Below are 23,911 nucleotides of genomic sequence, written 5' to 3'. Positions count from 1 at the left end.
GTGCAGGCCTCGAGGCACCTCTCTAAATCACGTTGCGGGGGTCACCAAAAATGTAGGTGCCTTTCCCCGGCTTACTACGTGTAAGAGAAAATAAAATAACCAACACAACCCCTGTCGGGGAAGGAGGCACTGAGAACCGGCTGCAAGAGTTCAAAGGATGCTTTTTTTATCCAGCTAGGAAATAACCCAAAAAATGCCCACTCCCATTTACATCATCACCCATATATATATCAATTAAAGTAACTCTAATAAAAAATACTAAATGGACCCGATTGGCCAGGCGGTGTGGTGCTGTAGGTGTGGGTGGCATCTCTTCCTTCTGATTGGCTGAGTGGCTGACGAGATGATGCACGTCAAATATCTTGTGCTCCACGCAGGTCAGGGTCCGGTCACTGTGGTCCCTACCTAAGCTAATATGTTGCATTCGTAAAACACTAAATAACAAATGATCTAAACATTTTATACTTTTTTTTCATATTTCTACACAAATCACACGTAGTATTTATTGTCAATACAATTGAGTCATTCGTGGCTTTAATTGGAGGCCTTGACCTTTATTGTGCATGTAAAAAGAGTCAAGCTGTGTTTCACATATCTCCTAAGCTTTAGAACCATTAGTATAAGTAAAAAAATATATTGTGGCAAGGAGCTTAAAGGGATGGTCTAGTAAACATTTTTATTTAAAAAATAGATAGGCAATATAAAAAAAAAATACTAGCATTCTCCGTTTTAAAACTTCCTATGTAAAATTTTGAGCTATTCAAGCTCAAAATTCGCAAAAGCAAGCACATGGGCGCATCCATTTTGTGAAATGGAGGCCCTCCTGTGCTAGCTTTTGCTTTTGCTGCACTAATGAAGGAAAAGCCAGCCAGCTGTAGTAAACAAAGGCTACCGCTGGGTGGCTTTCCCTTCATTAGTGCTGTAGACGGAGGACGGGGACCGGAGACCAGAGCAGGAAAAGCTGCAGCTGAATCTCGGTAAGTGCTATTTTTTTTTTTTTTTTAAATAAGCACTAGCTGCGTTTTTTTTTCTAAGTTTTCCGGGCTGGAGGAGCCCGGGAAACTTAGAAATAAAACCGCAGCTTTAAAAACGTTGTATTCATGTTTGCGGTCGCTTTTGAAGCGACCGCAAACATAAATACAACATTATTGGGTGGGCTCGGAGGAGCCTGAGAAACTTGGAAAGAAAAACCGCAGCGTTTTCCAACACAACCGCGTGTGTTTCTGCCTGAATCTGCTAGTATTTTTTTTTTATGTTGCCTATCTATTTTTTAAATAAACATTTTTACTAGACCATCCCTTTAAGATTAGTAGTGGGTGTTTTGGGTGGGTTTTGCAGCGCAGGTGAGGGTCTGGCACTTGAAAGAAATACCTTACAGGGAGCGCAGGGTCAGGATGGCAATAAATTACTCTAAAGTGGATGGCTTGCACGTTTATGGGGACGAACGAGCAAAAAGTGCTGGCAGTGATTGCAGAGGAAGAAAACTGTATCATATTGGTTGTTGCAACTATCTCCAGCTTCAGCGTGAGAATGGGAGCGTGGAGCTTTCCTTTGCAGGAGGAGTGCAAGGGTGGGGGCCAGCCAGCTGCCTGCGCGCCTTGTGTGTGTCTCTGTCCTTGGCTGTTGCGGTGGAAGGGGGAGCTGAGCCTTGCTGTACTATCGCAGTGAGGCCTGTTTACCCAAGATGGAGTCGAAAAGGGGGCACAAAAGATGGATGCCCCGTGTCCTACCTCAGTAGTCCGATCTATGTAGTGGTCAACCGTGGTTAACTTTACATAAGGGCAAGGGGCAACCCCACTACTGGAGGCACGTGGTCCAAGTCCCGTACTGAGGACTGTACGGCGCGAGGGGGCCTGGGGCCCCTCCCTCCCATACACTATTCACTAACCTACGATCTACAACATCATTGCCACTTCTGTATATATGACTGTAATTTGTATATTCCATGCTATTGTTTGATTTTACATTCATGACGTGATTATGAGCTACTGTGTATAGGCCCACCAATTTGTAACTCTATCCTTTGTATATACCTTTGATGGACAATTGTAATACTATATAAAATCTTTAAAATATAAGAACTTTAAAATATAAGAACAGCGTTCATTTGCCTCCAGCTGGATGCACCATATAAATAAATAAATAAATAAATAAATAAATAAATAAATAAACAAATAAATAAATACAAATACAAATACCTATAAGAAAACAAAATCCTGGGCAATGCCGGTATATCAGCTAGTAAATAATAAATTACTTATTCACCTATAACAATCCTGATTCATTACAAATACCATCTGGTTGGGGACCTCTAATGCCCAGGTGTGATGTACATGCCTTTTACAAGAACACTTCAATATGAGAAGGGAGAGAAATAAACATGTTTGCTTTGAACTAGCAATAAACATCCTTTTGAAACCTGCAAACAATATGCCACCTCTGTCCTTAAGCACCTCTTGCACCTGGTTTATTAACTGGCCCCAAGTTGACCCTGACATTTGGCTAGACTTCCCGGGTCACTGAATAACAAGCTCCCATGTTCTCAGGAAGATTATATCCCTTATCCACAACAGTAACAAGTCATAAACCTATGGCCATCTAGCACTTTATATTTCCCTAGCCTTGAATGAGCATTTGATACTATCACATCTGGTCAAATGCAGGGTGCTTCCTTCCTTCTTCTTTTGTCCACGGTCATCCTACTCTCCAGTCACAAAAATTCATCTCACCAACCCAAGATTCTGTGGCCTACTCAATCCCCAGCTGTGATAGACCTGTGGTATATGATCTTCCAATGTATTAACCATGGAACCCTCTCCCCAAATATCCCAAACCCATCTCCCTTGAAAAGCCCATTTATATTATATGTATATATTATTGTATGTGTGTTCAGGACTACTGCATCCCTTCACAGTGGCTTCCCCATCGGCAGATGTCTCCTCTTGTGTGTCCATTTAAAGCTCATTGCTTCCCATCATTAGGTACTACATTGCATATAACACATCTACATTGTATTCACACAATGCCCGCATAATTGTCATTATGTTGCTACATGAATGCAAATCTAAGTGTATCAAGCTATAAACAAAAAAACACCACAAGTAACACTCATCCCATTCCAACTAACTATACTAGATACATACCAGATTTCAACATTGCACCAACATTGCGTCTGCCCCAGTCATCAATATGGTGCACGCAATGTAAACCTTTTTTCTACTTTGAGACCAATATCGACCATCCCAACATTGCCACTTTAGTTAATGTATTAACTAACAAACCCATTCCTTGTTCTTTTACAACATTTTCTCAGGGAATCAGAACTCTACAAACATCCCTCATGCTCCTCCCACTATGGCCATTCTCCTCCGGTGAACAAAACCATCCCATCCCCTCACCGTTTATGCAATCTACTAACTGCTCCATACAATCACATTAACCTGGTAGAGGGCATGAGACAGTACCTGGGATCCCAACCAACCCTAGATCCATTTCCAACTCAGTTTGTGTACCTATGTGGTGTGAAATAGCAGTGGCCGTAGCATTGTACAGTTTCACAGCCATCATGGCAAAAATACAAAAAAGGAAAAAATCAGCATGACGATATTCAAAGGAGAGTCCAACCAAGTGCCATTCGTAATTCCTGGCTCTTTCTCCCTGACCACCCTAAGCTTATGTAATGTGACAATTGTCTGTGTCAGAGTCCCTTTCTCCAAATCATTAGTGTGCACCAAGGTGCAACATGTGCTCCCTATTTTCTGGCTGTCAGGAGGTCGAGGGTGTAGCCGTTTTGCAGAGTCATGAGCCTCATGGCCCACAATTCTTCCTTTATAGCATTGAAAGCTGATTCTAAAGTATTTGCAAACTATGAAAGCCCATAGTGAGGGACCTGAAGCTACTTCGCATTAGCTCGAACACCTTGGGCCAAAAGAAAAGAAAATACCATCTCAGTTCTGCCGAACAGTCTGTACTGTTTGGTAATGTTCATCAGGACTTCTGTAGATGCTGCAGATACATACTTTGACCTCTTAGTCCTATTCAAAAGTTTAACTTTCTGACATCGGGTAAGGTCAACAGATTGTCTACATGTGATGAAACAAGAGATGCAAGAGGCACATGGGACAAGATTGGCACAGATGTGGCATTAGGCATTGGGCTGATAGGTATTAAATGTGTTTTAGGCACAATGAGAACAGGCACGTGCAGTGTAGTACAACGGCACACACCTCGTCAGCCTGGAGGTGATTGACGGTAAGAAAACTATCCACAAGACCAGTACATATCCAGTCATCAGGATGTTCCTCCAGCCAACAATGCGAAGTGTGCGACTGCAGATCTTATCTGTGCCAAGAGTCACTGTGCCATTGCCCTTAAAGCACAGAAAAAAACATCTAACTAGATCTTAACAGGTTTCTCTGGCTCTTTGAGCTATGTCAAACATTTCAGATACTGATTTCAGAAATGTATACAATCATTATCAATCTGTGTGACTGCTTCTTTGGAAAACACTCACATTCCTCCAGTTCTGCAACTCTTCATCCCTTGCTCCAACTGGTTGTGCTTAAGACTAGACTCTCCTTAACTCAACTGTACTCTCTGTGTACAGGGTACATTCTCATGCTCGTTCCGATATTTTTTCAAACTGGTGTCTAGGTGCACCAGACACAGTGCTACTTTTCATCTATTTCATCAGGAATTAATAGTCTAGGGACACCAAAAGCATTGCGGATAAGAGTGCAGACGTAATCAAACTGGGCAGATCTCTCTCTCCCCACCCTCCTCATATGCCAGTGCTAGACATTATCAGCTGCAAAGCCATGCACATCCACTATTTGATCTGAATCTATTTCAGCATAATCTCCCATGAATTTAGAATGAATACTTATTTGTGATCTAGATAACACCTCGTCAAATATTACATCAGGACGAAAAGAAAAGAGAAAACCATACAATCAAACATCATAACCATCATTTTGTATCCACATTTTTTCTGAATATTTACAACAAACAGTCCCTGCTTTTATTCATCTAACCTTCTCAACTGGAATGAACAGCGAAACCTAGGGCATACTTAACTTTTCGACCTGCTCTTTCTCCTGTGCTGGTGGAGGGATGCAAGTACCCCTCCGTATTTTTCTGATGTGGATCCAGCTCTTGTTACCCTCAACCTTCACAAAGGACAGGGTTGCAAATATCACTCTATAAGGCCCATGGAAGTGCATTTCATGCTAACTCTGAATAAAAGCGGAAACATAGACGAGGCCCCCAGGTAGAAGCTGTAGCTGATGTAGATCTTCGGGCCCTTGAATATTTCCTTCTATTGACTGCCGATGAACAAACACAACCTGTGAAGATACAAGTTTGACACTTTATGTTAAACCCCTATGGTATTCCCTAATCTCCTCCCCAAGGATTTCTGCTGACTTGTGGGCATCTGATACGGTGCTTGCAAGCAAAAGTGGTGTGTGCATTCTATGCCCTACTACTATTTCATGTGGACTGAGATGGTCCTCCTTCCCTGGATGGTTCCATAAATAAAACAAGGCCAGTGGAAGGCAATGCACCCCGTTTGCATGCTATACATGTAGTGTTACAAGGCAACCCATAGAAATGGTTGAAGACTTTTGTGTCACAAAAGCTGCTGCCACTAGAGCTTGCTCACACAGAAGCTGGTCCATCACAACTGGGTCTAAGTGTCAACTGTAATAAGTCAATGGCTTAAGTCACAATGATGTTTTCTGTGTCAGGACCACTGTCATCACCTTCCCATTCAAATGCAAGAATAAATAGAATGGCTTCTTGAAATCCGGGGTTGCCACGACCAGAACATTGCTGATCGCATCCTTGAGCACCCAAAAACAAGACATTATTTCTTCTGACCATTCAACCAGACCTTTCACCTTCTGTGCCCCCTGTTGCAATAAGGGGCTTGTGTAACTAGGATAATGAGAGGTCCATGATCTACAATAAAGAATCCCAGGAACGATTGCCTCTGGCTCACAGTAGCTGGTTGGGGAGTATTCTGAACTGCAATGGCTCTCTCGGGCATACCTAGCCGCAAATATTCTACGTCTGTCTGGCAGAATTGCATTTTATTTTCTCCATTTTGTACCCCTTCTCTACAAGCAGAGCATGTATGTGAGTTGCTATTGAATCACTCAGATGACTCACCAAAAGTGTACACCGAGAGAGTTTTTAGTGGTACTATTCTCTGTAACTGGAACAGAAGCTTGACATTACCAAGGAGGAGTTTCCCTGTCAGGCTAGACACTTTTCGTGACTTCCTCAGTCCTTCCCATCAACACAATTTCCTGCTACCACTATGCAGCCCAGATCCTCCTATCTAATGACTGGCCACAGTAAAGGCAGTAGATGCCTCAATGCTTCATGATATGGACTAGTATGCAAAAACAAGAACTGCCGGTGGTGCACCACCCCCAACCGCTTGGTATGTGGGTGCCAGCAAGAGGGTTATGCCACTGGCCACAGTTGGTGGGGTCACTGGCACCTCAGGCTGCACTGCCACTAAGGTTTTGGCAGAGCTGCCCAATAATCCCTCTGTGCTGAAACCTGGTGCTGGGAATTGCTAGGAACCTCTCCCTATTTTTCACCACTTCTGAAGGGGGCTGTGGCAGATTCCAGCATGTTAGCAGCCTTGGCTACACTTTCTTGTGGCACCAGCAAACATATTTATGTTTCCTCATGACTGTCAACCCAAACCAGGGCCCTCACCACGTACCCTCTGCCGCTGCTAGACCCACTTCCAACTTCCCACATGCTATCAGTTAGACAATCTCTGCCCCCCTGGTACCACTCTTCTGATGCTCTCCCTGTTGGCATGGAAAATAGTCCAAGCCACAGCACTATGTTTATGTTCAGTGATATGGAATGTCTGCTTCCTGAGGCTCTTTCCATTCCTGGCTTACCTTTCCCACCATGGCAGGGACAGGAAGAGTCTCCTCTCCCTCCTCCTTGGCTTCCACCTTTACCTGCCCCTCTTCATTCGCCTAAGGTAGGTCTATTACCTGCTGTAGCTCTTTCAAAAACTGGTGCTCCCTTTTAGCATCCTCCTGATGACTGCCCCTTCATCCTCAGAAGCACCCTTGCCCTGCTGAGTGGATACCACGTCTTTCTCAGTGCCCCCACCGTGACTGGAGCAGCCGATACTCTGCCTGCGAGGTGCTTATAACAGTCACCTCCTCCTCCCACTTCAGTAACATGCACTCCTACTCCTCCACTTGGCCTGCCTCTGTGGAGACATGCACTAAAGGCTGAGCTTCTACGGGGCGTCCTCAGGATGTTTGAGTCATGGCATCCTTTGATGAAATTGATACACCCCAAATCATTCCACTGAGGCCCTCCAACAAATATTCAGTCTACCTCACTGACTCAGGGGATCAGTGATACTGCTGGCCCAGGCCAGCTGACCAGCATCTTCAAACATTGCAAGATGGCCTCCCTTCTTATCAACCATAGGACATCCTTGTCCTCCAACAAGAAGAAACATTGATTCTCCACCTCCACCTTCTCTACAACCTTCTTACCCTTCCTGGGCCTTTTTAAACACTTTTGGGGCCCGGGTCACAGAAACACTTGGCGTACCCCTTCACTGAACAAAACAAATTAAAGTAAACAGAAAAATAAACTTTTTGATCAATATCAGCAAAGTGGAAAATATACATGCTGTAGTATAAATGTAGGGCACAGATCATATAAAAAAGGAGTATATAATCCAGAATAGACAAAGTAGTCAGATTAGAATCCTCCCAGAATAGAAAGGTGCTCAAGCATCTATAGAGGAGACCAATTAGAAGCATGGGAAAGGTACACGCACCATAGCATAGATAGTGGGTGAGATATAAAGGTGCCCATATCCAGAAAGTCTGAGATTAGAAGAGGGACATGGTTTTCAAGTGGTGTTGCCATTAGAGAGCAAAGAAACAAGTGGCTGTGGTGTGTAATATATCAGTGCTCACTATTATTATTATAGATGAAACAACACTGTCACGGTTCACGGGCAGATTCACCACTCCCTACGCAAGCAGCGCCTTCCCATGCTTTCCGGCCTGTGCTCCTGGTGGTTGCCATGGTGCCTCCTCCGATGCCAGGAGCTCACATAGAGCATCACGCATCCGTGCCGGAAGCCAACCCCGGTTTCCATGACTACTCAGTACATAGTGGTACGTCAGAACGTACTGTTAACATCACAGAAGTATAAAGAATCAAATCTCCTTGGCACTGATGCTTCTGATTAAAGTAAGTCCCGCTTGTGTACTGATCCCATTTGTTGTAATATTCTGATCACCGTTGTTAAGCCCTGATTCTGCTTACCTGACAATTTTTTGCACTGTGTTTTTTGGTACTTCAATTCTGTCATGGTTGAACAAACTTTTCTTCTGTTTAAAGGATTGCTTTTGGATTCCCCTGCACTGTTTTCAGCTATTGATTACTCGGTGCGGGCTACATGGGATGGTGGAGGATTGCAATTATCATTGTCACCGTTGTGCACAGAAATTTGGAGGCTTTGCAGCATTACTAGTTTGCACTCTGTTTGCTGTTAGTGCATCCTCGTTCTTCCAGGGAGGTAGGTCCTTACTAGCATTACAAATTTCCCTTCCTGCCGTGTCTAGTCCTGCTTCTTCCCCTTGCTACTTTGAGTCTCCTTGGTCTGGAATCACTGGTCTTAAGCTCCGAGTTTTTTTTTTGCCACCAGCTCAATTTCTTTTTTCCTCTTTGAGTCAACGTCTAGAGCTATTCAAGTTAGTGTCATCTCAAAACTAGATGAATTGAACTCCTCTGTACTCAGATACTAAAACACTATCCTATTTCCTTGCAGCCTGACGTTTACCTGGTGGTATTGTTTGCTCTTTCGTCTGAACCACAGCCTTGTCTGTATAGTTTAATGGTCAGGGCAGTACTTCAGAAGAAAGGTTGCCCTCTCTGAGGAGGCCCTTAGTGGGCTAGCCGGAAGCAACATTGACAGCTTCTACTCCTCTCGTGGCCAACCACTGTTATTCGGATTACCTATGCATTCTGCATGTGAGTACTGACAAACACTATAGCCAGTTAATCCATGAGTGAACATCATACCCTTAGAACGAAGTCACTCTGAAGGGCCGGCAATGTTGACAGTTTAAGCAATATGAGATTAAATGAGATGCCCAGCATCACACAATCGTGAAGAGATAATTCTAGGATTTGGACAGAGTCTGCAATGTCTGCACTTTACCACTTTATTTTTCAGTTCTTACCATACACAAGGTGACGTTATTTGCTCATGTTTGGTTTTCATGAAATAAAATGATTACATTTTATAAAACTTAGTTGGAAAATTCACAAACACATGACGCAAAATTACAGTTTTGAAAAATAAAACGATAGAAGCATATAATGGAAAATGGGAAATGTTTCTAGCTTCATTGTCTCCCTCATCAAGGGAAGTAAATAAGTACCAGCAAACTAATTGATGTCATTTTAAAAGTGTTTTCATCTGGGTTTCTCTTTATATTTGAACGCTTTAAATACACATAAAACACAGACTTGTGGGTTGTTATGTATGATGCAAACCTTTCATTTGCCCCAAAAAGGTGGATGTTGAAATATGCTAGCCAGAGGTCTGTGTCCACGTGCTACTCTCTTGAACCACTTCAATACAAATGACCTAAATAAAAAAGATCAGGTAACTGGCTAAACAATGCCACTAGCATGTGAGAGGGCAAAACGTATTCACTGTAAGATCCGGGATTGAATATGATTTGTCCAGGCTCACTGTATCATCTGCTGGCAAAGCCAGGATATGAGCATGAATTGGTTCCACAGTCCTGCATGCTCATCATTGCTTGGTGCCTAGGATTTATAACCTCCTTTGCAGAAACTAACTTCTAGACCTTCATCATACTGATGCTATGCTATTTGTAATATAAACCGCCATCTGTTGCAAGTACATTTTTAATGCCATACATAGAAAAGGTTGAGTTGCCCTTGCTGAATTTGGTATTGTAATCTTTCTTATTATTATTAGAATGTTCATTGAGTGCGGACCTACCTTCGGAAAGCAATGGACCACTTTATAGTCATTGGGGGAAGAACAAGGTTAGGGAGCAGAGAAACAAGGGAGTGGAGCTCTAACAACAGGGGAGGGTAGGTGGTCTTCAGCAATGGATCTATAAGAAACCAGGGGAGAAAACAGTGAGGATCAAATTACCCATTCTCAAGTATGGTGGGGAGTGATTGGTGCATGTGGGTCCTGAGCTCCTTCCTGAGCTGTAGAAGAGAGGGGTAAAGTGAGATGTTGATGGAAGGAGGTTCCAGAGTATTGAGGATTAGAGAGCAAAGGCCTTTTGCCTAGTGTTTTCCTTCCTGCACTGGTGGAGTTCAGGTCAGCACATGTCCTTACTTCCGATGTATCATAGTCCTTCGGAAAAAAAATACAGGAGGACTTGTGGATGATGCATGATGTAGATCATGCACACTGGCAGAAATCCCTGCAATGAGTGCTTAACACACTGAGCTATCTGCTTAACCATTGCATCACTCACATGTATCAATACACATTTCAACTTTGGCTAATGCACATGATCAATATAATCCCCTCAAAATGGTGAGAACACACACACTATGTATACTACAGTGAATACATAAAGCATTGCAGAATTAATTGATCAGAGTAGAATGTACTTGTCAGCAACAGGCAGGCAATAGGTTTAAAGCCTCAACATATGCCATACAATATCCTGACATGTGCTATTTAAGTTTTTGTGAACATTGGGAACTGGTTTCTTTAGGCCAGGCAGCCTTGTGCGTAGTCAACAAATCCTAATAGCTATTACACTATAGTAAGACAACCATAATCTCTTGACAAACCAACAGAACAGCAACTGGGATGATGAGAATAAACAACAAAGGTCACAAGGGGAAATGGGGAAGGGTAAACAATTATTTCGTTTGTTAGGGATAGAATTAGGGGCAGGCCAATAATTTTGGTTTTAAATGGTGTCAGTAAAGGAACAACAAAAGCAAAGGACGGATGAATCAGGCCTCATTATGAGTTTGGCAGTGCAGGGTTAAAGTGAAGGTAATTTCCTCAACTCCCTTTTCCCCACACCTCCAAATTACATGTTCTGGTGGAATTGCCACTTTGTAATTTCGACAGTGGTAATTCTGCCAAAAGTCCCGAATGGCATTCTGTGAACGCCATTGATGGGGACTAACATTGCCTTACCACGACTTGTAACCCTGTGGTAAACCCACAGGACCACTTGTCAGTAACAGTAAATGAGTTTGGCAGTCTTTGGTGGTATTACCACTGAACTGCCACCAAACTTGTAATGAGGCCCACTTTTTTCATGGGAAACTGGCAATAAGCTTTCAAAACACTGAGCACACAAAAAAATAAAGGAGCTCAAAAATATCCAAAGAAACACACTAAAAAAGAGGAACCTACACAAAAGACCAACACTAAACAGCTGAATGAAAATCCTGAAAACACCCCAAAACCCTGTTCCAAAAACCCTCCAATGACTATCCAAGTATTAGCCTGCCCTGATAACTCCTTCACACACAGCTTAGGAAAACCCACAATGCAACAGGAAGTGAGCTAACCCTTATATAGAAGGGCAAATATACTTCAGGAGACTCTAGGGCTTTGATTGGCTAAACAACCTCTAATGAACTTGACAAATCAGTCAGAGAGGGCTCTGATTGGCTGGAAGACCTCAACAAATGAACCTGTGATATCTGAGGAATGTTACTGATGATTAATCACTGCACAAGACCACTGAGAACACTACACGTTTGACCCAGGTTTCATCAGTCCCAAATCTGCAACACAATATGGTGGAAGGTAGCAGCATTTCTAAAATATTCAGAGTACACTCATGGTCATTTTGTTAAGTTTGTCCAGGCCTAGTAATGGCTGAGAGGCCCTGATCAATTTCTGACTTGCTGATGAAAGCATGCCAGTACCTTCTTTGAGTTCTATTATTGTCAAGATCACAACCACCACCTGTCAACGGTTCCTAGGCACTCCCACAGGGCACAGCCACCTCCTAATGTTCATGGGCTCCCCTCAGCATGCATCTACCACCTAGGGTTCTCAGGCACCACCCCTAAGGCTCTCAGACTCTCCCACACTGCTCAGCCTCCTCCTAAAGTTCATGGGACTTTCCACTAAGATGTGTCGACATCAAGCTTCTTGGGCTCCCCCACAGATGTCAGCCACTTCCTTAATGTTCATGGGCTTCTCCATAGAGTGCAGATACTCCTTGAGTTCACTAGCTCTCACACATTGCTTGGACACTCATATGTGTGGGGAGTCTCCATAACAGGGCAGTCACTCCCCTATGTCTTCCTCATTCCGTATCCCCTTTACAGCCCCTTAAACGAGGCAATGATGGGAGAAATGGCTCTCCATTGCAGTCTCAGATGCGTCAGAGTCCAGCTCCCCTCTGCCAATAGGCATCAGACAATGCAAGCCATTGTTGCCTGCATGCCCTATCTTCCATTTACAAATATTCTTCCCAAAGAAAAGCACTGGCAGGGGCATTGCTTCCAGACCACTTGTTCAAGCAATACTGGCAACAGGTGCCTGATGCGGTCTGCAGTGGTTGGTGGGAGAAATAGAACACACATTGTCACTGCAACTAGAGTGGTCTGTGGTGGTGGCTGGGTCAATGGTGTGATTTATTTGTGGTGGTGGGTAACTTATTTGCTAGATATATCTATTGGAGCCACTGCAAATGTAGTTGCACATTGCCTTCATCCCAAGGACAAGGCCATTGTTTTCTTGCCCCACCTCACTTTCTTGCCACAGCACTCCATCAACCACAAGACTTCACATGAATCATCATTTACAGTCTTCCCCTGTGGCAGGGCAAAATACTGCCACACACAAGACCATGAGCACTGTGTCAAGGTGGGAGAGGTCTTTTCTCACTGGAACATATATCATGACTTGCCCCTTCTGCAATAGAAGGTGCATGGCAAGCCTCACCTCCACTACATGGTTATGCTTATTCTTGTCATCTTCTGCCTTTGGTAGGTTCCCTGTTGTGGCAACCTGAGAGACTGCCCCTTTCCAATGAAGCTCCTCCTCAAAGACAGCCCACTCTTTTCCATCTTCTCCCTACTAAGTGAAGACCATTTCATCCTCTGAAATATCCCCTAGAGACGAACCGTCTCAATGTAATTCTCCATGAGCTTGCAGCAATTGCCAACTCTATCCACGTGAGGATCATGCCCATGCCCTCGTCCTGCACCACCTGAATGCCCTCCTACTTGTCCCATCTCTCATACATTCAATGATTTGTTGGCATAACCCATGAAGTCTCACACAGGGACCTGCTCCTACTGTTCCAGTATGAGGGCAGTGAGTCAGTGGGAGTTAGGAAAATACATCCACCTGCTCCTCTATAAACTCACCAAATCAGCCTAAGGGGGCTTTGACGGGCTGAACGAAGCTGGCAAATAAACCAAAAATGTAAGCTGTGTTGCGAGGCTCCTGATTGGAGCAAGACTCAATGCTAGAGATACGGAAACCTGATGCAAGTTTAACTGCACCAAAAATGCTTCGTGCAATCACGGGATAGAATAAACTTTGGCAAAAAAGTAGAAGCCCATACAGTTTGCACTTTATGAAGGTTGTCAAGGAATTTAAAAGTTTACTTTAAAAAATTGCGTTGAGCAATTTATCAGTTCCCTGTACTTTACTCTCCATTATTTCTTTTTGAATGGCCAAACTATAAAACAAGTGCATAAGAGCAGAGAATCACTGATGTGGCAGTAACCATCATTTATTGCTGTTTGCTTCCTTGGATGTTCTCACCTCTAGTCCACCAATGGTATGGCTGTAATAAATTACCTAAGAATAGTGCTCTCAATTGCGTTTTGAACAGATCATGCATGTCCTGGCATGAAGACTCCAATTATATAATTCAAAAAGGATTGGGTGATCTGTCATGTGAAGTTGTCCATGAACAAGGTTTCTGCATGGTCAAAGTGTCACTGTGGAAGCGGGGTGGGTTTATGTGATGGTGGGCAGTGATGGGTGACTGAGAGAAAAGATAGGGGATGAGACCTCAAAAGCGAAAAGATGGGGCTCACAGGGTTATACCCCAGGGTGAATTTTAAAATAGAGGGATCACACGTGTGCCCCCCTAAAGGGCACAACAAACGTCAGGCAATACAAGGAAGAAAGATCTTTCACACAACCAGAACAGTGCTATGGGTCTTGGATGGACCTGGTGACCTGGGAGAGGTGAGCGAAGGAGGGACAGAAGCAATAAAAATACCAAGGGAGCAGGATTGCAGAGGTGAGGTAAATGGCGACATGAAGGAGCCCTGGCTGGTGGACTCTAATTAACTTGGGACTGAATTGGAGGAGAGTAGACTTAGGAAGTGCATTAGAGGAAGTGCAGCAGTAACGGGGTCCACAGAATTATGATCCCAATCCATTTAAACACAGAGTCCATGTTAGCTCTGAATCTTGTAGAGCAGTTAAACGCTGTTGATTCTGAAATTGTGTTTTTTGTGAGGTAGCAACACTTCAACCCCTTTTAATGACAACGAGAAGCCTAGCGGCAAAGGGTTAGACCGAGTGTCTCATGGCCGTATGCTCCAAATCTCCGGCAGAATTTAAAGTCACAATCGTGGTGCTATGTGTCAGGATACGGCAGTTTTCGGCATGAAAAAAAGAGATATGTTTAAATTTTCCCCCACAAAGTTGATAATGTAGCATTTGTTTGTGAAATACATTCCTATTTAAAAATCCACTACCATCTGTACTGTAATTAAACATACATTCTGCTTTGTGCAAAATGTCAAACAAAACATATAGTACATACAGTAACATTTACTGTGTATATAAATAAGCTTTAACTACAAGGTGTTCATATTTATTATTGAATTTTTTTAGTAAAGTGAAATATCTTTGTATCGTTGTACGTGTACTCTTTTCATATCTATCACTTACGACGTGATTCACAAAAGCGTGTTACAATTGTGCAATCCCATTTAAAAATGCTTTGTAAATCAGGCCCTCAATTTGTTAGTAAGGGGATGCATCTCTGTGCATTTTCCTCTTCTCATATCCATGACTTAATCTGTTAGTCAAGGGATGTGTCTTTGTTTTTTTGTACATTTGCTCTGCCTTGCGTGGTCTGGACCCAGATTCGCAGCCCAGGTGTGTGAAGTGACTGGTTATGCTCTTGAGGATTTGGTTGACTGCCAGGTCAGGATTTGAAGCATGTGCGCAGCCACTTAGATGTTTAAGATCCTAATCATGGCCCTTGGTGTGGTCTCGGCAACAGCTGTGCGGAGCTTCGAAGCACATCTTGAGGAGGTCAAGGGTCCTCTCAAGCCACTTTTGCAGGTGTTTCAATTGATGGGCCCTGCTTATTTAATATCCAACAATCACAAATCAAAGCAGGTGGCATGCAACACAAGTTGTTTCAGATAGCAGTAGTCTTATTTTGCCATATGGTGATCTCTAAAAAGACAATCTTTTTAGTTTATATGGCATCTTAAATGTTTTCACCCTTTGCTTGTCTTAAATAGCTATGCACGTTCTGACATGTAAGAGATCAATGATGTGCGCTAAGGAATATTGAGACAAAGCACTCATAGTTACAGTTTGTCCATATGCAGTCAGTTTCTGTGACACTAAAGTTTGTATTCGGCATAGTTGATATGAAACCTTTTAGCCGTAGTCAGATTTTATTGTGATTTGTAATGAAGAACGGATCATTGCAACTTTCATGTTAATGCAAATTCACGCCCAACCTGAAACCAATAAATCGTCTTCAGTCCATCAATTGCAGGTAAATAAATCCAAGCACTGATTCGTTCACCGTTTTTCATGAAGTCATACACGTGCATCAGAACATTGGGGTTTTCCCCGGAAAGACACAGAGTGCCTTATAGCAGGACAAATATAGTCTGGTTCTAAATGATCTCCCTTCTAACATTACCACTATGGCATCAGGTGATACTGCATGTACTACAGCAATTTCACATCGCTTTACCTGCTGTGGTAAACAGTGCCATGGAAAACCCAACCTGCTGTAAAAGTAGGGCGATTGGAGAAAATGAGGTCATATTTTACCAGCAGCTCGGCAAATATAGGCAATGATGAATACTGCCAGTGGTAATTACCCTCAGTGGTAAACATACAGCTGCTCCTTAGAGATGTAAGATTTAGTATCTGGCATATAGCCCCGAAAGCACATCCTGATCCTCGATAATTACAGGGCCTGCGGTAGTGGCCCTGCAGTTTTGTTTAACGTTGCTCAACTCATAGAATGCACTTATGAGTGAATGGCAGGCTAGGTAGTCACCATGTGCATCTATTGTATATGCAATTACTTTTGCTTTCTGTAATCAATAATGTCGCCCTACATATATGACTGACATAAAAAGGAAGTCTGTAATGCCTGAGTCAAGGCTCGAGGCATTATTGATCACTAACACCCATCTCCTAAGCTTTAAACATGCATCAAGCACTCTTTGGATATGAGGTAAAATGCGTGTCTCGGTTGGTCACTATATTTCGTTTTTGGTGCTAGATTTGACCCATGACAACTGATTAGGATTACCCTCATTGACTTTTTGGGTACTTTCACTATAGGTGTAAACAGCCAGTGGCTGGAGGTCACAATCGATTTGCAGAATTCGTACAACATATGTTTATTTTTCTTTGTGGTTGGGCAACGAGTGTGTCACCATGGCAGAAAACGAATGCGTTTCCTTCATAGACAAACAATGTATGAACATGACTTGTGGCCCCTCATTATTGGGAATTGCTCCCACAATGTGTCAACATCAAACACTAGACTATACTGATAAATTCATACAGTTCAGAAAGAAACTCATTCGAACAGAACTACATGGCAAAATATTGCTTGAATACCTGAAAGGTGGAATTATTCCTTCAGATCTCCAAGTTAAAAACAACCCTACGGTTTTTTGGATGATCCCCAATTTGTCAGCCAGTTTAGTGGGGAGCGGGAAATGGATGCACAGGTGACTGGTTGATCCTGATAGTTGAAACTGCACAACAGCTCACAGCAAAATTCACAGCTGAGCTAAATGACATGACACAAACATGTATAGAAAGTCATTCAATTCGAGATGCTCAACAAATGATAGAAGAAATTAACTCGACAATCAAGAAATATGAGATGTACTCCCTTAATGAGAAGCTTGAGAAACTGAAGAAAGTTATTAGAAACTTTAATAAGGAAAAAGTCTATCCCTTTCTTAAACCAGGTTATTTTGAGGAGACTCGGTATTACACCCCCCAAACTAACCAGTATGGGCCCTATAGACCAAACAGAGGTATGTCACATTTTCAGAGACATCTGCAAGAAACAGTGGGAGTGCGGACACAGGGGAAGTGGACAAATGAACAGGCCCTTTTAACCAAGGAGAACGGTTTGAATACAATGGCAATAATCAACGTTTTTTTACCCAGGAGAGGAGGCAGGAGAGGCACAAGAAGAAGGTGGTAATATACCTTACCTCCAACATAAATGCAGACAAGGCAGGGATGGAACAGACAAGAGGAACACATATGGTAGAGTTACAAACTGTATTTAACCTATCCTTTAGAGAGTTAACTACTCATGAGGAAAACTTCATCAGTAAAGGCCTTTCATTTGTACATGTATATAAAACTGATTTTGCTCAAATGAGGATTGAAAGGTCTAAATTTCTCAGAAAAATTAGGCTAGACTACTATTTCAGGAATCATGATTATGTTGAAGAAGATATTAACATGTGCCTTAGACCACCTTCCTCGTTCTATCCTCCTGCCAACACTATGTCACCAGAAATGTTGACTTTTGATAACCGTATCAGGACCGCAATAGATAGACTTGAGAGATGTAGAACACATATCATAGTGATGGACACTACAAAATATGAAATAGAGGTTTGAGACAGGTCAGAGACCGCACATTCTGCAGCACCCTCCAGTCAGATCCTACAAGGGAAATTATCACAAATTATCACATAACTTATCTCAAGAGCCAGAGATGAGGACTGGATTATGGATAGAGTCAGAATAACTCATACAGGAAGATCCAGGCATGCCTGCTATATGTGTCCTGCCTAAAATACACAAAGATTTGATTTACCCACATGCAAGGCCAATTGTTCCAGGCATAGGTTCCATTTTTGAATCACTCTAATTTTGTCAATTTGTTCCTAAAACCATATGTGCCCCTCATCTCCACATACATTGAGGACAGAATCCATTCAGGTCCTTTTAACCTCATGACAGAACTTCTAGTGACCTTAGAGGTTGAAAGCTTATGTACGAACTTTCCACAAAGAGAAGCAGTTAACATCATAGAACATGTTCTCAACCAAAAGGAGGAACCGGTCAGGGCTCCAACTGAATTCCTTATGGAACTTACTGAGATCACCCTAACGAGAAATATCTTTATTTTTAAGAATGACTTGTATCTCCAAATTAAGGGTATGAGCATGGGGTCCACATTTGCCCCAACTATTGCAAATCTATTCATGGATTCATTTGAGCACAGCTTCATCAACAATGTCTGTAACAAGCGCAAGTCTAATATTTTAGTGTGGAAGAGCTATATAGACAATGTGATCATGATATGGGTAGGCTCAAACCCAAAGTTAGAGATGTTCATTAACTGGCTCAACATGTGTACAAAAAACAAGAGGGGTCCTGGAAGTCTCTCTGCCAGACATTAGTCCTGGTTGCGAGAGCCTTACCCAGATTCTTTAGCTCACTATCTTTCACAGAGGAGAAATATCCTAAACATATCAGTCTTTGTCCTGCCCCGGGACAGTCCATCACTGAAATGCTAGGCAATTCTCTGAACAAGAGTACCAAAAGCAACCCCAGACACGTGTTTCGGTCTGGTTGGACCCATCAGTAGGGTGGAGCTGTGCCTCTCTAAGAATCGTGAGCAAGGGGTCCACATCTGGATTCCCCTAGTAACTTAGGGTGTACACCACACATTTGCTTCTCTAACCAGTGTGACAATAAGAGCATCTCATTCCTCCACCTAACTATTTGGAATGACAATAACCATCTAAAACTTAAGACATTCACAAAAAGACAGCTAGGAACGCTATCCGACATTGGAGTAGTTTTCACCCCATGAACTTAAAACAGTCTTTACAGTATGGCCAATTTCTTAGGCATAAACTGATTGCACTGACGTAACAGATTACAAAAAAGATGCTGACAAACTCCAAGAAAGACTGTACAAGAAAATTGTCAGAAATGCACGGACAAGAGCAAACAGGCTCCTCACTAGAAACACAACAACTGCACAAAATCACATGATTACTTGTGCCGCTACCTTTTGTGCTCAAAGTAAGCCACTGCAATAAATAGTGAAAACGAACTGATCTATCATTAAAGACAGCATTGACAATAAGAGGGTGCTGTTTGCATTCAAACAAGGGAGTAACCTAAGGCAACAATTTGGAAAAATATATACTGAACCCAGAGACATATCCCTACCTGAAATGTGGTTCTTACTGAAGATATGCGGCCACTACCCTTGTGAGAATTGCACCGCGTGCGATTCAACGAAGGCCAAAACATATTTCGAGTACAACAATATCAGGTGGGAACTCAGGTTTAAGTCAAATTAAAAACTCGAGCCATGTCAGCCGGTCAGATAGCTCAGCGGGCTGAGCACTTGCTGCTGTGATCTATGTGTGATCTGCAGGTTGCAGGTTCGAATCCCGGGAAGGCCAACTCAGCCTTTCATTTTTACGAGGTTGATAAATGAATACCAACTTCGGATGGGATGATAATTGTATGTAAATATGTTCTCTGCAAAGTCCTTTTGCTTAAAACGCTATATAAATAACACATCATTATCGTATATGCACTGGCATGCCCATGTAATAAAATGTACACGGGATAGACCAGTAAAGAAGTCTCAATTATGCGCACAGATCATGCATCAGGACACAGACAGCCTCCAGCACAGTTGCCTTTGGAACCTCTATATTCCACATTCAGAAGGCGAGTGCATAGGACAGCACAGCAACAGCAGTCTACACAGCATTTTTTACCGATTGTAAGAACCATGGTGTGAGAGGATGCTTCACTTCTCCAAATATCCAAGTGTATTTTGCTTCATAAGTGCATTGACATATTTCACAGCCCCACCATACTGCATGCAAAAACCTTATACGCTGGAAGGCAATTATTCACACACATACACACTCAGCTATGCTATAAAATGGCTCTATTATGGCCTCTTTATTCACCAAAAACATACATAAATGAATAAAAGCAAAAAGAATAAAGAGTAAATAAATGATTACAAATAGTTTAGATGAAATACTTCACCATTGACACAGCTGCATAGCACATCCTCATCTCACCAGAACTTCACTGGAAAGCTCTCAAACAGGTAGGCAGAGAGATATTTGCATCAATGGGCCCTGGAGCAATGCGTCTATCCTCCAGCAAAGCTTTCTATTTCTGACTGTTTGGATGCCTTTCATTTAAGCCACAAATGTGTGATGGCATTTTCCAAGTCTCTACCTGTTGGCAGTTCCCATGGCCCCCCAGACAGAGTGACCGGTGGCAACCAGAAAGGAAAACACGTCCCTTTCTCATGAAAGTGCGAAAACAGCTACATGACTTTTCTTCAGCTTTGCAAAATTCCATGGCAACGTTATCTAGTACCAACTGGCACGTTCTTCAAAACAGTCCTTGAAGCAATGCAGAAGCAAGACAACATGTTTGCCAGTGGAATGATGCAAACCATTTTATGAGTTCACATCAAATGCAGCTTTCACTGAGGCCTAGAGAAAATGTGCAGATTTCACTGAGACCTGAAGAAAATGTCTGTTATGGTTCTGGGAGTACCCAAAATGCACTGCACACAGGCACCATGTTTTAGTCACAAGCATTACAATCCACTCTTGGATATTTGGCTTCCACTAAAGTCGGCTTCTGAAACTGACAAAACATAACTAAGTTAGAAAAACATTGAATATAACAACAAAAAATGTAAATCATAACAATTACACAAATACAAGCAAAGGCGTAACACAGAGTTCCTCCAACTGATTTCAATAGACTGGGAATGGTCACTTAAATTAAAACAACACCTTCCTTAAACTGTGTTAAAGCCCGGGTAATGTTTCAGCAACAGATAATCAATAGCAGTTCGATTTTGTAAGTTTGCCTTTCTAATAATTTGGTTATCTGGAAGTCGTCCCTCTAAAACTTGAGAGGTATGATTCAACCCTTTCACTACTAAGCATGCTTACTTAATCAAAGATGTATAGCCCCCAGGAGCTAACCCCAATCTCCTACTATTGAATATGCAAGAGCCAGAACTTTCTTATCTGACAACAGGTACACATTTGAGTCACAGTCTGGGGATAACCCCATACATTCAAAACTTGATTTTCTCATTCGATGTAATGCTGGTTGCAAAGGAAACATCATTAAACCAAGTTGTGGTAAAGCACACGGTCCTCCAGAAATATTAGCTGGAAGTGTAAGTAGTGGTACCACATGAAAAAAAAGCATACTGTTGCATGTCTCACATGCTTCAATTGACTAGCCGCTACAACTGTATGATTACAATCAAATTAGCCCTACCGCCGAACTCCCTGGCGCTAATAGCGCCAGATCACGAGTTCGGCGGTAATGTTAATCCCCATTCCCCATTGAGCCCATTTGGGAATGCCCCATTCCCCATTGGGCTCAATGGAGAATTTTCGGGCTCTTACCGTCAGCGGATTTACCGCCGGCGGTAATAGTGCGAATTTTCGGCGGATTTTCCCCCAGCTCAGAGCTGGGGTGAAATCCGCCGAAGCCCTGATTTGGTGGATCCTTAAATCCGGTGGTAATAGCGCGACTGCCGGATTAAAGGGTTACCGCCAAAGTCATGATGAGGCCCCTAGTGTTGTTTACATTGATACATGTGCTTGAAGAGCATGAACACAACTGCTTCTCAAATACAGTTTGGTTGTCCTCTTTGGTAACATTTAGCTGTTGACATTTGCCATCCTCCTTTGGTTCACGAGTAATTTTATAGCAGACATCACCCTGGGTGACAAAATATGTCACTGTCTGGGTAAGATTTATCCACTTTTGGTTTGTTTCTTGGCAAAACATACAATATTCATAAAAGGAGAATGATTGCCACACATCTGAATCATCCAGTAAAGAATCATTCTGTATAACTCCAAAAATATGTCTAAAAATTGCAGCAGGCGTTGGCACAGCTACTAGACTTGTGGTCAGCAAGTCTCCTGCATTGTGCATGTCAGTCAAACAGAAATGTGAAAGGTTTAGAACCTTCCATGGGAGATATGCCCACGTGTTCTCTGTTTGGGTGATCATGAGCAAATACCTCTGCCTTGTGATCTTCTGTCCAGCCAGCGTCAAGGTATTTTTAACTCATATATTGCATATTTTCAATGCTTTGTGAATCCAGTCCATTGTGCCTGTTGTAGCTTGTGTGTTGGCATTGGCATCAGGTGACCTTTGGACATCATTTCACATCATCATCAGACTCATATTGGTCAGCTGCACAGATACAACACCTTGTGTTTTTCTGCAGTGTGCCACTTCTCTCTCCCGAACAGAGTCGATTTAGTATCACAATTACACCAGCCAGGCACAGATACTACAAGGTAAAACAGGAAAATGACATATCAGTGTTGATAATCACTCTTTTAAATAGCATTTGGCTGCTGGCACATAGTCCCAAATCTTTTTGCCAGACTCCATCACTAAAACTATTCAGTCCTTGCCTGACGCTCTGACATCAGCAGGTACGGGTGGGCCAATTCATTTTTCTACCCACACCATCAGACAGTACCATGCTGTCTGAGGAGCCAAACCACAATCCCCATGAGTAGTTAACATCATAGGGGCCTCCCCCTTTTTGATCATGGACAATTTAACATGCATGACAATCAGTTGGGCTATCCTGTGTTGGGTGTCCTGACCCACGTTTGGACTATTATGCTGCAACATTTGGTGCTGTGGGCTTAGGAAATCCAAGATGGCGGAAAAGCCCACATTTGCACCAGAAACCAGGAGAACCGTGCAGTTTTGCACACACCAAAATGGTCCCCTGACCTGCCACCCACCAGTGCAAAGAAAGATGGTTCTGTTCAAAACCCGTTTTTATTAATGTCAAAATTTGCTAAGATCTTGGGCCCGAAACCACGAAACAAAAATCCAATTATGGTTGAGTGTTTTACTGTACTCTACTACAGATCCACATCAATGCCATGTCAAGCAAGGATCATATACTATCAAGTTAAATCCTTTCCTTTTGAAATGTATTAATTCAAGACAGCTGTCAAAAATAGGTGCAGTACCAGCATTGGACACTGACCGGCGCTGGCACTCTATAAATCCTGACAGGAGAGCTGTCTTGCAGAACTGGGCAGTGAACAGAAGGGGGTCTTATGTATTTAAAAGTTCAAAAAACTGGCCTTTCCTGAGAACTCTTAACACCCCAGAGACCCAAACCAGGAGGCAGGATATGACATGGCCCTGTTGATTGAGAGGGAGGGGACTTCCCTGCAGCCTGTTGGACCCAACACAATAGACCCTTGCAATTGAATTGGGTATGCTGATTTTGGGTGTGGACTGTAAACAGAGCTCTGCCTGGAAGTAGAGACATGTGATCCCTGACTCCCCCAGTTCCTAGGGGCGGGCCAGACAGGACTATGGATTCATATTGCAGCAAATATATGTTTAAGTGAAATGCTTCTAAAATCTTGTATTAAGCTCACAGAAATGTACAATTTGGGGATCATGAAAATGAAAAATGCCCTCACGATTTGAGCCCAAATTCCACTTTGTACGGTGGTCCCCTGACCTGCGACCCACCAGTGCAAAGAAAGATGGTTCTGTTCAAAACCCGTTTTTATTAAT

The sequence above is a fragment of the Ambystoma mexicanum genome, chromosome 5p (genome assembly GCF_040938575.1).
Source record: "Ambystoma mexicanum isolate Mex_15411 chromosome 5p, UKY_AmexF1_1, whole genome shotgun sequence".
NCBI lineage: Eukaryota > Metazoa > Chordata > Amphibia > Caudata > Ambystomatidae > Ambystoma > Ambystoma mexicanum.
This window is presented reverse-complemented; position numbering follows the sequence as displayed.